This window comes from Mustela putorius, unplaced genomic scaffold (assembly GCF_011764305.1).
Source record: "Mustela putorius furo isolate JIRA1106 unplaced genomic scaffold, ASM1176430v1.1 tig00000832_pilon_pilon_pilon, whole genome shotgun sequence".
Lineage (NCBI taxonomy): Eukaryota > Metazoa > Chordata > Mammalia > Carnivora > Mustelidae > Mustela > Mustela putorius.
Window position 1 is genome coordinate 3430175 of NW_025421491.1, and position 15342 is coordinate 3445516.

A 15342-nucleotide genomic window follows, 5' to 3' on the forward strand; every position below is an offset into this window, starting at 1 on the left:
ATCTCTTTCCAAGTCTTTCAAAAAATAGTCTTGTATCATGCTTAAGCACAAAAAATGTACTTTAAGTTAAATATTATTAAGAGAGGATATGTGCTATGATGAGTGCTGTGAAGTGTGTAAACTTGGCGATTCACAAACCTGAACCCGTGGGGCTAATAATACATTATATGTTTATTTAAAAAATTTAAAAATTTTAAAAAACCTAAAAAAAAGAAAAAAATAAATATTATTAAGGTTTATTAAACATGGGGCTAGCTCTAACAAAACCATGAAGTAGTAGATATTTTGCCTACCCTACATACTCTGCCAAAACTCTTCCTTCGTTTAACTGCCATAGATATTATTATATGAATTTCTTTCATCAGTGTTTTATAGTTTTCTGAGTGTACATCTTTCATCTCTGTGGTTAGGTTTATTCCTAGGTAAATTATTATTAAATTAATATATTATAAATATATATTAAAGTTAAAATTGAATATAAATAATTTTAAAAACTGAAACATATTATGCTTTTAATATATGGCAAGTGCTTTAGACTTTCACAAGAGCACAGCAAGGTAGATTTTCACTACTTCCATTCATAGATGTGCTCATAGAAACTCAGAGTGAAGGCAGTTTCCATAGTCATATCTCAAGTTGTGCAGAGCTAGGGCTTAACCCAGTCCTTTTCTCAAGTCAGAAGTCTTGCCAAACTGCCAGTGACACACAGGTGCTTTGGAATGGCATTCAAAGTGGAAAGAACAGAAAAAATCACTTTCATAACATCATCTCCATAAAGGCTGGCTAGCTTGCTGGCATAAAAATGTTTTATTAAACACATAACGTCTACAATTATAGACAATGAGAATGTTTTTTACTTGGCACTTGAGCCAGGGGCTGCATGGAATCATATTAAACATCCTAAACAAAAAAAAATCTTTTAAATTATCTTCCTGAATACTTACTGTTTTAGAATACTTACTATAGTTTCACTAGCATAGACTCTGGTGGCTAATACTCGATTTTGCCTAAAATAAAACTTTTGGTGGGGGGTACCTGGCTGCCTCCATTGTTGGGTGTCTGCCTTCAGCTTGGGTCATGATCCCAGCCCCACGTCGGGGTCCTTGCTTGGTGGGAAGCCTGCTTCTCCCTCTTCCACTCCCCCTGCTTGTGTTCCCTCTCTCACTGTGTCTCTCTCTGTAAAATAAATAAAATCTTAAAAAAAAAAAAACACACAACTTTGGGGAGGGCTTCTTTACACATCTTTCTAAAGGACAGTATGTCATCAACATGTCTCCTTTTGTCTAATGGTTTTGCGGACAGACATCAACCATGGTATAACTTCACCCTCATAGTCCACAATGTAAAAATGTGTTGCAAATATTAAAATCCTGGATAAATCATTTCTATCAGTCTCTCCATATCTTGGGCTTCACAATAAATACTACGTATAGGAAAACATTGCATGCATAGTGCTATATAGCCATATACCTTTTACTCAGATTCACTAGTTACATTTTGCCACATTCAATGTATTGTTTATTCTCCGTGTGTATATCATGCCTCTTTAATCCCAAATATTATACTGTTATTTATTAAAGAGCAAAGATATTCACTTAATCATAATACATTTTAAAAATCAGATACTTTAATGTTGATATAATGTTATCCGATCTGCAGACCTTATTTGAATTTCCCTAATTATCCCAATAATAACATTTACAGTGATATTTCTTTAGTCTATGGTCTCAATGAGGACCTTCCTTGCAGAGAGCTACCACATCTCTTAGTCTTCCTAAATCTATAATGGTGCCTCAGCCTTTTGGATCATTCATCCCAGTTATAGTCTTAAACACTATAATCAGCTATTTTGGAGAATATTCTTCTACATGTTATATAATAAATTTTTTGAGTCTGTGTTTAGTAGCCAATAGTTGTTAATGCAATAGATTTCAAAATCCCATTACCTCATTTGAATCTTGACTTTACCACTTCCTAGCTTTGTCAATTTGAACGGGTTACTCAATCTCTCTAGGCTTTAGGTATTCCTCATACATAAAATAGCAATAATAATCATAGTAACTACCACGTAGGATTACTGGAAGGATTTAATAAGTGAGGATATGCCAACCACTTAAAACAATATTTAACTCTCGGAAAGTCCTACGTGTGTTTATTATTGTTGGTGGTACTATTATTGATGCCTCGTGTCACTTGATATAGAGCTTCTAAGTGATAACTGAAATAATGCAAAAGCCATCCATATTTGGGATAGAAGGTGTCTGGGTTCTGCCAATACAGATTTCTAATAATGCCTACTTCCAACCAATGAAATCACTCTTATAGAAAGAAAATTAGCTGGTTTCTTTATTTATGATTTCATAGTAGGCATCAGAAAAACAGTATTCTCTAGCTACATGTCATTGGAATAAATAGAGCTAGTAGTTATTATTTTTGCTACCTAAAATTACTATGCCCAGATTAAAAGCTTCGTGTGAAAATGGATATAATATATAATACAACATGCCTTGTAATGACTAGTTGCAAAGAGCCTACTATGTGCCTGAATTTACACATAGAAAAAAAAATCTAATTCTCATTGAACTGAATATTTTGCAATATCCAATCTTTGTTTCCTTTATCTATTTAGAGATAAACTTTCTATAATTCCAATTCAATTTTCTGTATCATGCAGTACACAAGGTCAAGGATAAATCTATAAGGAAAGAATATTAGCCTTCACTTTCTTTTAGTTTAGAGAAATTTGCACATAGGTCATTTCTGTCCTCCTCAGACCTCCCCAAATGACCAAAGTCAACTGAAGATTATTTTCATCTCAGGGAGTATGAGTTTCTTGGAGTGGTAAGTTAGAGCAAGTGTAGATACTAAGGATGCCTGTACATTTCAGCAAGCCTAAAGGGATAAAAACAAGTTTATTACATGTCATCAAAATTCATCATAATTCTCAATAATCCTTCTCTAAATCTTCTTAAGCACTGAGTTTGAGAAGTCATCTTTTATTGAAAAGGTCTGTTGAAGGCCAACATGTTTCTTTGGGGTGTTTTGGACAGGTGTTCAGTCTGCTACTTTATAGTACTATTTCCTCCAAGTGCCTACAAATTAAATGACTTTTTAAAATGATTCATCGCTGCATCTTTTGGGAGATAACAGCTATGCTAGTAGGTCTGTGGTTCCCAATTATTTCAATTAAAGATGTCAAAAAAATGGCTCCATATTGCTTTTCCTCAATACTTTGGAATCTCCCCACTTTCCAACAATATTCCTTAAAAGAATTTTTAACAGAATAATTATTTAACAAAATAAATATTTAACAGAATAATTCCTTAACAGAATTTTTTAGGAAGCAGTTTCTTGAACACCTTACCAATTGTTCAAGATTTTTAGGCTTAAAGAATTCAACTCCATCTAATTTCACAAAGTAACCATTAGTTTATTTTTTCTAATTATTATTGCTTAGCTTAGATTTCAACTAATTAGATGAGAGCTATTTTAGTTTGAATGTATTAGTTTGAATGTGTTAGAATGGGTTGACTTTGGTCACTACATAAACATTTGCCAGTGTCGTGAGTATAGTTTTATCTTATTTGCAGTCATGTTTGGTAACATAATCATACACATTAATGACAATAGAGATCTGTGAGAAAATTTTCTTATGTTTCTGTTGCAATAACCATTATAAAACCTCATAAAAAACTGATAATTGACTTAATATTTTATGGAGTAATAAAAATGAGATGAACCAGCCAATAAAATTATTTCTTTTCATTTCAAAAATATCTAAATATCTTTAGAATGCTTAAAGATCACTACTAAATATTATATTTGCCATCTTAAGAAAAAAACCCTTTCAAATATCTGTGGCTTAGTTGACTAGAAAAGACAATTCCTTTTTAAGTTGGATTTTCTATCAAAAAAGTATGTGTTTCAAAATGGGTACAGAATGTGAAATAAACTCAGATGAAGGGTTTTTTTTTTTTTTTCCAAATGAAATTTAATTTTATAAAAAAATTTAAGTGTTTTGAAAATATTCTTATTATGGAGGACATGTATTGCATGGAGCACTGGGTGTGGTGCATAAACAATGAATTCTGGAACACTGAAAAGAAATAAAATAAAATGAAAAAATATATTCTTATGTCTTCTGTGCTCCAAATTAAAAGTTTATGTAATTCGTGCATCTAGAAAGAAAATCCACCCCCCAAACCATTTTGTAGAGGCAAATCTTGAGAGGTTTTTAGCACTTCATTGAATAATTTATGAGCAGAGGCCACATCTGCATTAGTCAAATGAAATAAAGTGTCACTGTTAATGAAGAAATCTTATTCAGTGATGAAAGTTCTATATTATTTTTTGCTTAAATAAATGAGTAAATAATATCAGTTACTTGTTTATTTGTAATATACTAGAAAGGTATCATTTAATTTTCTATTATAATGATTCACATTGAATGGACATTATAAAATACAGATGCACCCTTTGCAACTTTGCTCAATCAGTGAGGCACCATTTGATTTAAAAAAAAAAAAACACACATTTTAGAGACTTAAAAAATATATACCCTAGTTTCTAATTTGCCTCTCTTGTGGAAAGAGTAGGTAGAAAGTTCCTGAAGCTACCCTCTGCGGTTCAGCTTCTTTACCACAATATTGCAGATTTGGCCAGCCCTGAGAAAAACACCAGCAAAAAATATAGACAAGATAGATTGGGCCAATATGACACCAGAGGAGATGGAAACTGGTGATTGAAGATGAGGTGGGAAGGAGGAAAGAAATAGCTCACAGTAGAAAGTGGAAGATGGTGGAAAGGCAGGCTGGCATCTAGGAAATGTAGTTATTTGAAAATTAGGGAAATAATATGTGATTATTTTTATTCAGTTTCTATGCGAATAAAATTAGAAATGAGTACAATCTTCATAAATCTATGAAACAGTCTTTTTCCTTTGGAGGAGGGCATGATTAATAAATGTTAATGCTCTCTCTCTCTCTCTCTCTCTCTATATATATATATATATATATATATAAAACTCTTAGAGAGCAGTGCCTAATAAATGTTAACCATTATTATATTTTACAGGAACAAAGGTATCATTTGCTTGGATTTGTTTAATTTATAAATGAAGATTCTGTATCACCAATATATTTTCTTAAATGAACAGAAGTCAGTTTTCAACAAAAGAATAATAAAATCTACATATAATTGTATATTCATGTTAATTATAACTATAACTTATTGGTTTTTAACATAGAATGGAATGTAAAGTAAGAATTTAAAAATTACCACCCTTAAATATTAAATTGCTCTTCTCTTTTGAACTTGTTTTTTTTTTCTAATAAATGATATGTTTTGTTTTTTTTTATTTTTTTAAATGTTTTTAAAGTTCTTTTTACATTGTTTTTTTTTAATTTATTTTTTATTTTCAGCATAACAGTATTCATTATTTTTGCACCACACCCAGTGCTCCATGCAATCCGAACCTGTGTTTTTTGAATTTAAATTCAATTAGCCAACATATAGTACATCATTAGTTCTGATGTAGTGTTCAATGATTCATTAGTTGTGTAGAAAAAACCCAGTGCTCATCACATCGCATGCCCTCCTAAATGCCCATCACCCAGCTACCCCATCCACCCACCAGCCTCCTATTCTGTAACCCTCACTTTGTGTTTTGGATCTGGAGTCTCTCATGGGTTTTTTCCCTCTTTGATTTCTTCCCATTAAGTTTTCCCTCCCTTCCCCTGTGATCCTCTGTGCTATTTCTTATATTCTACATGTGAGTGAAACCATATAATTGTCTTTCTCTGATTAACTTATTAGCATAATTCCCTTCAGTTCAATCCACATTGATGTAATTTGTAGATATTCATCATTTCTGATGGCTGAGTAATATTCCGTTGTATATATGGACTACATCTTCTTTATACATTCATCTGTTGAAAGACATCTTGGCTCCTTCCATAGTTGGGCTATTGTGGACATTACTACTATGAACATTGGGGTGCATGTGCCTCTTCTTTTCACTGTATCTGTGCCTTTGGGGTAAATATCCAGTAGTGCAAATGAACTAGGTCATGAACCCTGTGATTTTTAATTCAAGAGCAGGTAATGGACAAAGTGAAAGTCTTTGGCATGCCAAAGCAACTGTGGGAATGATCTTCTCCTTCAGCTCCTGTCTTTTACCATTTTAATTCTCATTTTCATACATGTAGATTTTTATTATTTTTCATAATACATAATAAGTTTTAAAAAATTTAAAAACTCATAACTGTTTAATTGATTTAAAATGTATGAGGTGAATTTAAATTCTCCTCAATCGATTTTCTTTGCAATATTATTTATATATTATATATTATATCTATATAATGTAATATATATTATATTTGTATAATGCAATGTAATTATATATAAAAGCAATGACTATAAAATACATTGAAAGAATCTGCCTTTCATTATGATTTATGACACATATCTGCTACCTCTTTAACATAAGCATCCAATTATCATGTAACAACTTGAATACTGTTGTAAATTCTAGAACATAGATTCTATGATAAAAATCTAGAAATTTTACTTCATATTTTCTCAGGGTGGCACACACCTCAGTTCTCAAGATTTATGTAGTTAACCAAAAAACAGATACAAACAATGAAATTTAGGTGAATTATATTGAATTATATTGAATTTTTTTTTATGTAAAAATAGTCAAAAGTCCCAGAAGTTATCACATTTTATTGATACAAACTTATAGCAGGTAGATTGCTGAAACATTCATGTTATGTCCTTTGCAGGAAACCCAAGATACTATTTATTTGTCTGACTTTGTTGTGTTTTTGTTTTTGCTTTCATTTTCATTCTTGACTCTTCTGTAAAGGGGAAATAAAGGATTTTCAGGCCTATACTACGTTACTTTTTATAAGTACATCAAATCTCATTCTTTGATCAATTTACGCTGCAGTAAACACCATACATGCTGACTGTCTCACAATTGTTTCACATGGTTAGCAGTCCTAAGGAATTTTTCATCAGAAATAACAGCTACTCAGGGGTACCTGGGTGGCTCATTTGGTTAAGTGGCTTTGATTTTGGTTTAGGTCATGATCTCAGGGTTGTGAGATCAAGCCCAGTGTCAGGCTCCATGCGGCCATGGAGCCTGCTTTAGATTTTCTGTCTCCCTCTTCCTCTGCCCACACCTTTTTCCTTTAAAAAAAAAAGTAACAGCTACTCAAATGGAGTATATATATCCATTTGTAATATATATAGTTATAGTTATATATTATATATAATTAAGTTATATATTAAATATGTTATATATTTTATATATGATACTATTATATAATCAATATAATTATATTATATATAAAATACATATATTATATATAAAAGAAGACTGTATATCTTCCAAATAATTTCAGAAGACTATTAAGCATGACAGTCAAAGATAAATTAATTGGTAAAAGTGTAATTTCATCTAAATATTGCGCTAACCCTTCTGTCTTTAATTTTAACCATTTGCCTTTTCATTTTCCCTCTTAACTCACCTCTGTTTTCATCTTCACCCATTACCTATAACCATTTATAAACCTCTTAAGCCTATAACTTGGAGTCTATGTAAAATTGAAAACAAAAATGAAATAAAAGTAAACAAGGAATTGAATATCATTTAGTCAACAGAGAAAGTGACAAGTGACAATCTAGTTAAAATAAATAAATAAAGTAATCATGAAAGGCAACTTAAAAAATGTTGAAATAAAACATTTTTATTACTTAAGTTATATTTTCCCTGAAACATTGTCACATGCATTGTACCCTAAAAATAATTTGTGTAGTTGCTTTGAACATTTAATAGGATGTGTACATGTATTCAGTATAAAATATATAGCTTCCTCAGTTATTGCTCATAGCCACCTGAGGATTATATTTCATTAGAACAAAGCCTGACATTGTAGTGCTCTGCAATAAATTGTAGCTTGCAAAGAACCTGAAATATATAGGATGAGCTAAAATTATTTTCCCTTTCTTACATCTTTCTAACAATATTCCATAGATGGATGAAAAATAATTTATTTTGTATCTAGTATATTTTTCAGTTGATATTCATCTAAATTGTTTTGTTTCTTAGAGGATCTGATTTTTTTAATCCCTGTAAGAATGCATACACATCCCCACATAAGATATATTTCTTAAAAATTAGACTCGAAAGCCCTTTGCTTAAGCCATCATGCCATCTGTCTGTTCTATGGACCTTTGGGGACCCCGTTCTTCTCATCCTTAGTGAATCTGAGATAAGATGATGTAATTTAACTTAACCTGCTCTTTAATTCCCGGGTGGAAACTCTGGTATGTGGTAATGGATGATTTGGGGTTTGAGCTCCCAAATATTTTGTACCGATCAAGTAAGGAAAGAGACGAAAGTTAGTTGCACTCAGTAAGCAAATAATCGAGTTCTTTTTTTTTTTTTTAAAGATTTTATTTATTTATTTGACAGAGAGAGATCACAAGTAGGCAGAGAGGCAGGCAGAGAGAGAGGAGGAAGCAGGCTCCCTGCTGAGCAGAGAGCCCGATGCGGGACTCGATCCCAGGACTCTGAGATCATGACCTGAGCCGAAGGCAGCGGCTCAACCCACTGAGCCACCCAGACGCCCCGCAAATAATCGAGTTCTAAATGACCTGGGCCATTGGCGTTGATGCACGTTTAAAATGGGTTGGTTTAAAACATGGCACTATGATCTTCTGATTCTGAATTTCCAATAGGTCTCACACCTCCGAGGGTTGTAAGGCTTCTGTGATGACGGAGAGGACCTCCAACAGCCTGACAATTGCAGCAGCATTTGTCCATAGTGACCCTGGGAACTCCAGAGTTGCTCTATGTCAGTTAGCTGGGGTGTAGCCAAGTGAGTGCCACCAGCAGAAGGGTCTGGAGAAGCAGAGTCCTAACACAGAGGACCCAAGGGAGAAGTATTAGTCTGTTAGAACAGAACTCTGGACATCCCAGTCTTCTGGCTCAGGTCAACTTTTCCTGGTTCTGGGAACTCTGTAGAGAGCCTCTTATGCTCTACCACGTGCTTTGTGCTTGGAGGAGTTCAGAAAGGCCCTCACATGTCCCCACACAGAAAGCATAGGACTCTATCAGTGCATCTAATTGATGAGAGAATAGCACACATAAAATAATGCCAGTCCCACATAAGTGGATTGTAGTAGTTCTAAGAAGTACAGATTGGTGAGGTCTGAACAGTCAAGGAACAAGGGGATCAATCAATCAATTCTCTCCATAAACACGGAACTACTTCATAGTCTGTGCTGGATTGTGTTAAACTCGAAACAGAAAAATGAGCAAAGATTCTCAGTATCTGCTCTTGCCAGTATTGCAAACAGTATTCTTTCACCTACTGTGTGCTCAAAGTAGTTCTAATTTCAGTTAAAAATAAATAAATAAATAAAATAAAAAAGACAACCTTAGGTTTTTACCTGAATCCTATTTCTTTTTTAATAAAATTAGTGTCCACAATGCTGTGAGCTGTCTTAGGTGGGGAATGTGTCCTAATAATCTTTGTGTCCCCAGCAACCAGTGGAATGCCTAATATGCATTAAGTAGTAAAAGAATATTTGCTAAGTAAATGAATCCATGTATTCTTGCACTGAGCACAGGATATGCATTTAATTAGGCATGTGATTTGGAGATAAGGGGAGATAGTTCTTCCTTAACATGCCGTGCCAATAGCTCTCCAGCTTCAGTCCAAATGAGCAAGCCTGTCTTAGCATTTCCCTCTACTCCAGACTGGGGCAGCTTTGGCACAGGAGCAAGCAGTATATACTATCCAGATGTCCTTAAATAGCCCCCTGGATTAGGCACAAATGTGACACATCTGTAATCAGCCTTTTGAAGTTGTCTCAAATTTTGTCCTGAGGTATTAAAAACTGGAGTAGGTTTACGGGCTCAAGCCTAGGGTATATAAACAGGATAACTAAATACCAGCAAAAAAAAAAAAAGAAAAAAGAAAAGAAAAGAAAAAGAAAGAAAGAAACAGTGTGCCTCTGCACCTTAATTGATACTATGCTTCCTCAAATCACTGTTGCGTGCTACTTACTATGTATCAGGATGGCAGAGCAAGAATGAAAATATGCATGGAAAACTTTGAGGATGGGATTTATTTAAAAAATAAATTAAGCCAGTTAGACAAACCTGCATTAAACATAGAAAGCTGCTGTAATAGCCAGTCTTAGAAAGGATTTTTGTGCAGAAAATGTTTCAGGAAATCCTAGGTATTAGAGAACTGTATACTAAATTGAAGCTAAACTTGAGTAGGTTAAAAAAAAAATCAGAAATATCCAAAACATGATTTACCCGACTGACTTAATCATGAATTTAGGTATTGTTAATGTCTAGGACTCTTCAGAATCATTTCAGGACATTTTGAGAAATATTCCATTTATTCAGCTGATTTTCAAAATTTAATTCTTATTTCGATTTGGTAAGTCATTTGAAAGAAAACAGCTGGAAATTGCCTTTGAGAGGGCCCAAACATGCTATCTTTCAGTCAGAATATGCAGAAACTATTCAATTGTATGAATGCTTCACTATGTGTGAAAATATTTTTCTTATTGTCAACCATTAATTCAAATATATAAATTCCTTCAATTACCTGCATCCCTATGATTTTTGTCTGCTAATGTACATTTCACATACTTATTTCTCACAGAACCCCATAAGAAAAAGTATGTCATCATCTTAATCTGCTCTGGTGGCTATAATAAATTACCATAGTCTATGTGGCTTAAACAACAGACATTTATTTATCATAGTTTTAGAAGTTTCGGAAATCTGAGATGAGGGTCCTGGTCAATTTAGCTTCTGGTGAGAATCCGCGTCCTGGTGTAGCCAACTTCCATCTTGCTGTGTGTTCACATGGCCTTTCCTTGGTGCATGCTCTTGGAGATGCCTGTCTTCCTTTTCTTATAAAGGCACTAGTACCCTCATGAGAATCCCATCCTCATCTAAAGCTCCCAAAGTCCCACCTCCAAGTGCCATCACAATGGGGGTTAAGTCCTCCATATGTGAATTTTGAGGGGACACAAACATTTGGTTTATTAACAATAATACATCAATCTACCAGCATGACTTCTGTATCCACTATAAAATCATACTATGTAAAAGGAGAATTAATTCCCTTTGCATCCAGAAACCCAATTATTTCAGAAAACTCAAATGGTTTCATAACCCAGCAGGTATGCCATCCTCTAGGTATTAAACCAAACACACTAAATTTCGAGGCTAGGGGGAGGTCTTTCTCCAGGTGGAACCTTGCTCATTGGTTTCAGATAATTTGATTACCTTTTCACACTCTAAGATTAAGCCCATCCATCAGTATCCCTGGGAAATCTCTCTGGACATACTAAAGCTGACCTAAGCCCCTCGCCCTTCACCAGGTCTGAGTCTGCTGAGTTCTGAACCTGCCACATCTTCATTCAGCCTTTCCTGGTATGTCTCCTCACCCACAATGTCAGGACAAGGACCTGTTAAATATTTAGTTCCTAGACGGTGTCTAAGATATGACAGTATTCAATGAAAGTTCACTGGATTAATCAGTTCCACCACAACTTCATGGAGCATACACCTCTGTTCTACTCTTGCATGCTAGCAGAATAGTACGTTGTACATAGCAGCAGCTTCTAAAATATCTGCTGATCAAATAGGTCATTAAATGTACGGCTAGGCCTTTGTCGGGGGGAGGGGGGAATCCTACTAAGATACTTAACCATCTTCACCCGAGAACAGGCTACTTGAATACCTAGACATAGTTGAGTTAAGAGGAACAGGAGGCCAAGAATCAGAAGATTATAAATCTTAACCCCCGCTTGGTGTCCAGGGCAAGCTACTTAACCCATCAGAACATGTTTCTTCATCAATAAAATATAACTGCAAACATTTCTTCTCCTGGCTTTACACAATTTTCAACCCCATAAGATACATGACAGTTTTATTCAAACATATGTCAAAATGAATTTTACCAGTCTTCTTATATGTGCCTGTTCCAATAACATATCTTTTTTTTTTTTTTAATGTTTCAGAGCAGTGACAATAGAGTGGGAATTATCATGCTCATGTTTCACAGCTTAAGAACTTAAAAGGCAGAGATTAAATATCTTGCCTATGGTTCAGGGCTCTCTGACGCAGTCTAGATTCACATCCAGCACTTTCAAGGTGTCCTATCAATTCAATCCAAGTTCTGAACTAGAGTTCTTTTTGCAACCTGGATTCAAATTGCTTCTGTAGCTTTTTCGATTTGTTTTGGCTTTAACATGAATTCAAAACTTTCTAATTATTAAACTAAATCATTATTGAAATTGATTAACTAAAGAAGTGAGAAACCAGGATAACTAATTATGTGTAAAAGTGAACTTGACCTAAACAGAAAAATCCATGTTTGAAGGAAAGATCACTACCAATTTATTCGTTTTCTCCCAATACCCTTTGGTTATATAATTGAATTCTCCATCATGTTTTTCAAGATTTTAAGATAATATTTCAATGTCAGATTCGTTCCATGTCAGTTTCATTTTCAGGCATGCTTTACTGTCAGGATCAATAGTTCTTTGTAATTCAAACTCGGAAGTTCACTCTGCCTCTTGGTACTGCCTGCCACCAGACTACCTAAGCTTAGTTTTGACAGACCCACTTCCCACTTTCTAAGTCATTAATAACACTTTGGAAATATCTTCACACTTGCCAGAAATCACTGAGACAAAGGCATGAAAAGAAGATTAGAAGTTCTTTGGTCAAGAATGTGTGTGTGTGTGTGTGCGCGCGCGTGTGTGTGTGTGCATGCAAAAGATGTACAATCTGATTGATTTAAATCTATGTCTCATTTACCATGAAGGAAATTTTATTTTCAAAGAAAGTTAAAGAGGTAAAAGTGTTTGCCTTTTGCCTCAGCTTTTGGGACTCACAGACTCAGAGACTGTGAGAGAAGCAGTCATAATAACCTAGCCATTAGAAGTGTTGAGGGGGGTAAGGTGTAAGTGTTGGGTGGGGTAAGGTGGGGATTTACTCAGGCGAACAGAACTCTCTGCTAAATCCACTCCTTTTCCAAGCCTTTCTCCAGCCCTGGAGGGTTGATTTGGTGGCAACAATACATCTCCAATCATGACACAAGGAGCGAACCTATACATTTGATTGTGTAATTCATTCATTCACTTATCCATTGATTATTTAGGTAGTAGAAGTAATAAGGTAATGAATACAGTATATTTCATGATTTCTAAAAATCTTGTAGAATATTAGCAAAATTCAGACAGCAGCCACCACTTCATGAATACGTGGTACATGCCAGAAACTTTGCTAAGCAATTTACATATGTAATTGATTGATTCATTCATTCAAAATACAGTTGGACCATGGGGTTGGGGCATCGACCCACATCATAGTTAAAAATCTGTATGTAATTTTCAACTCCTAAAATATTTAGCTTCTAACAGCTCCTGTTAACCAGAAGCCTTACTGATAACATAAATAACACACATTTCTATGTTATCTGTATTATATACTTTACTCATATGATAAAATATGCTAGAGGAAAGAGAATCTTATTAAGAAAATCATAAGAAACACTTTTATAATACTGTACTCTCTTTAATAAAGAGAGTACCCTGCATATAAGTGGACTAACACAGTTCAAACCCATATTGTTTGAGGGTCAACTGTATATTTTCTGAGTGCTTACTATGTGCCAGGTCCTACTCTATGTACTAGAGATTTAACAGTCAATGAGACAGACCAAAACAACAACAACAACAACAACAACAAAAAAAAACATAAAACCTCCATCTTCAAGAAGCTTAGTTTCCTATTTGGTATACACATATAAGTATATAAGTAATTTTACTTTACTTTACAATAAGTAAAGTAATTACAATTAGATTGTAATGAATGCTAAAGAGAAAAAAAAGCTAAACCAGAGATGAGAGATACAAAGTATTGCGGTATAGAACTGAAATTTTACATAAGATACCAGGGAACATCTCACCGGGAGATTGAACTTTTAATTGCATTTCAAATGTCAAAACTACATCAAAGGCTATAATGCATAAGGGGAACATTTTACACATAATTTTCCTCCTTGATACAATTTCCTTTAGAAAAATTTCCTTCCGGCCTTTGTCAATATGCATGCATGTTTCATATTAGACTTAGCAGAGTTTTCATCCCTATTACAGCCCTATGACAAAAGAGGATTTTGTGAAACTGTTTGCAAAAAGGGAAGGAGCCAGCCATGTGGACAGTTGGGGGACAAGCACTCGAGGGGAAGAGAGCATGCCCGGGTTATCACAGGGCAGAGAAGGCATCAATGTGGTGGGACCAGAGGTAAGAGCCTCATGCTGAGTAGGATGGAAAGCCTGTGGAGTGTTTCAACTTTTCATTGGTAGGTGTTGCCTTTGAATTTTACATATGAGAAAAACTGAGGATAAGGGCAGGCAAACCGCTTTTCCTAGATCACTAACATGCCAGGTGATGCAGCTGAGATTTTAGGACCTTATCTGTCTGATTCCAAAACTTATGATATTAATAATCATTCTGTCTTGTATATATTAAAGGAAGGTGAATACAGATACTTGAATGCATTCGTACAAATGCTCAAGACAAAGTAAAATCATATGCTATGCGTGTGTTCATTGTATCTGGAAGGGTGTGACAAGGCTTCCTGAAAGACTTGTTGTTCACTGTGGATGGCTGTCATTTCCAGAAACAAAGATAGGTTAAGGACATTCAAGGCAGTCAAGAAAAAATTATTTTCTTTGATTTTATAACTATCAAAAATCATTATGCACAAATGGTTTTAACATTCTACTAGTTATTGGTTTGTTTGGTTTTTTAAATGCCTTCTACAGATGAAAGAAGACTTGTTCTTCCTTCATCTGATCCACAGTTTCCTTAGATTAAACCTGTCGAGAAGTACACTCCACACTTGTAAACCTACCCATGGATATTCACTCCTAGTGAATATTACCATCATTCACTGAGTTGACCAAACCCTAAATCTGAAGATCATAGCTAAGTTCTTTTTCTTGCCTTCAGTTCAAGCAGTCTCTAGCTCCAACCCTTACCAATTTTCTTACTCAAATATCACTTGAACCTGTCCCCTTTCTGTGTCTCCTGCCACCAACACCTTTAGATCCTCACTCGGTCACATAAATTAAGCAGAAAAAAAGCCTTTTAAGTGAATTTTCACTTTGTCTTTTCCATTCATCCATCTATTCAATATCAGGTACTTACTTCTTCCAGGCATCATGACAGATGTTGGAAATAGAAAGCCAGATCACTTCCCTCAAGGGACTTATCACCTGGTGGGG

The 15342-nt window shown here is 34.5% G+C and overlaps 1 protein-coding gene across 5 annotated transcripts in view; it reads left to right on the top strand.

The window, feature by feature from the left end:
- GRIK1 (glutamate ionotropic receptor kainate type subunit 1) overlaps positions 1–15342 on the top strand; it is a 385580-nt gene that overhangs the window by 37667 nt on the left and 332571 nt on the right. The window lies entirely within an intron of this gene.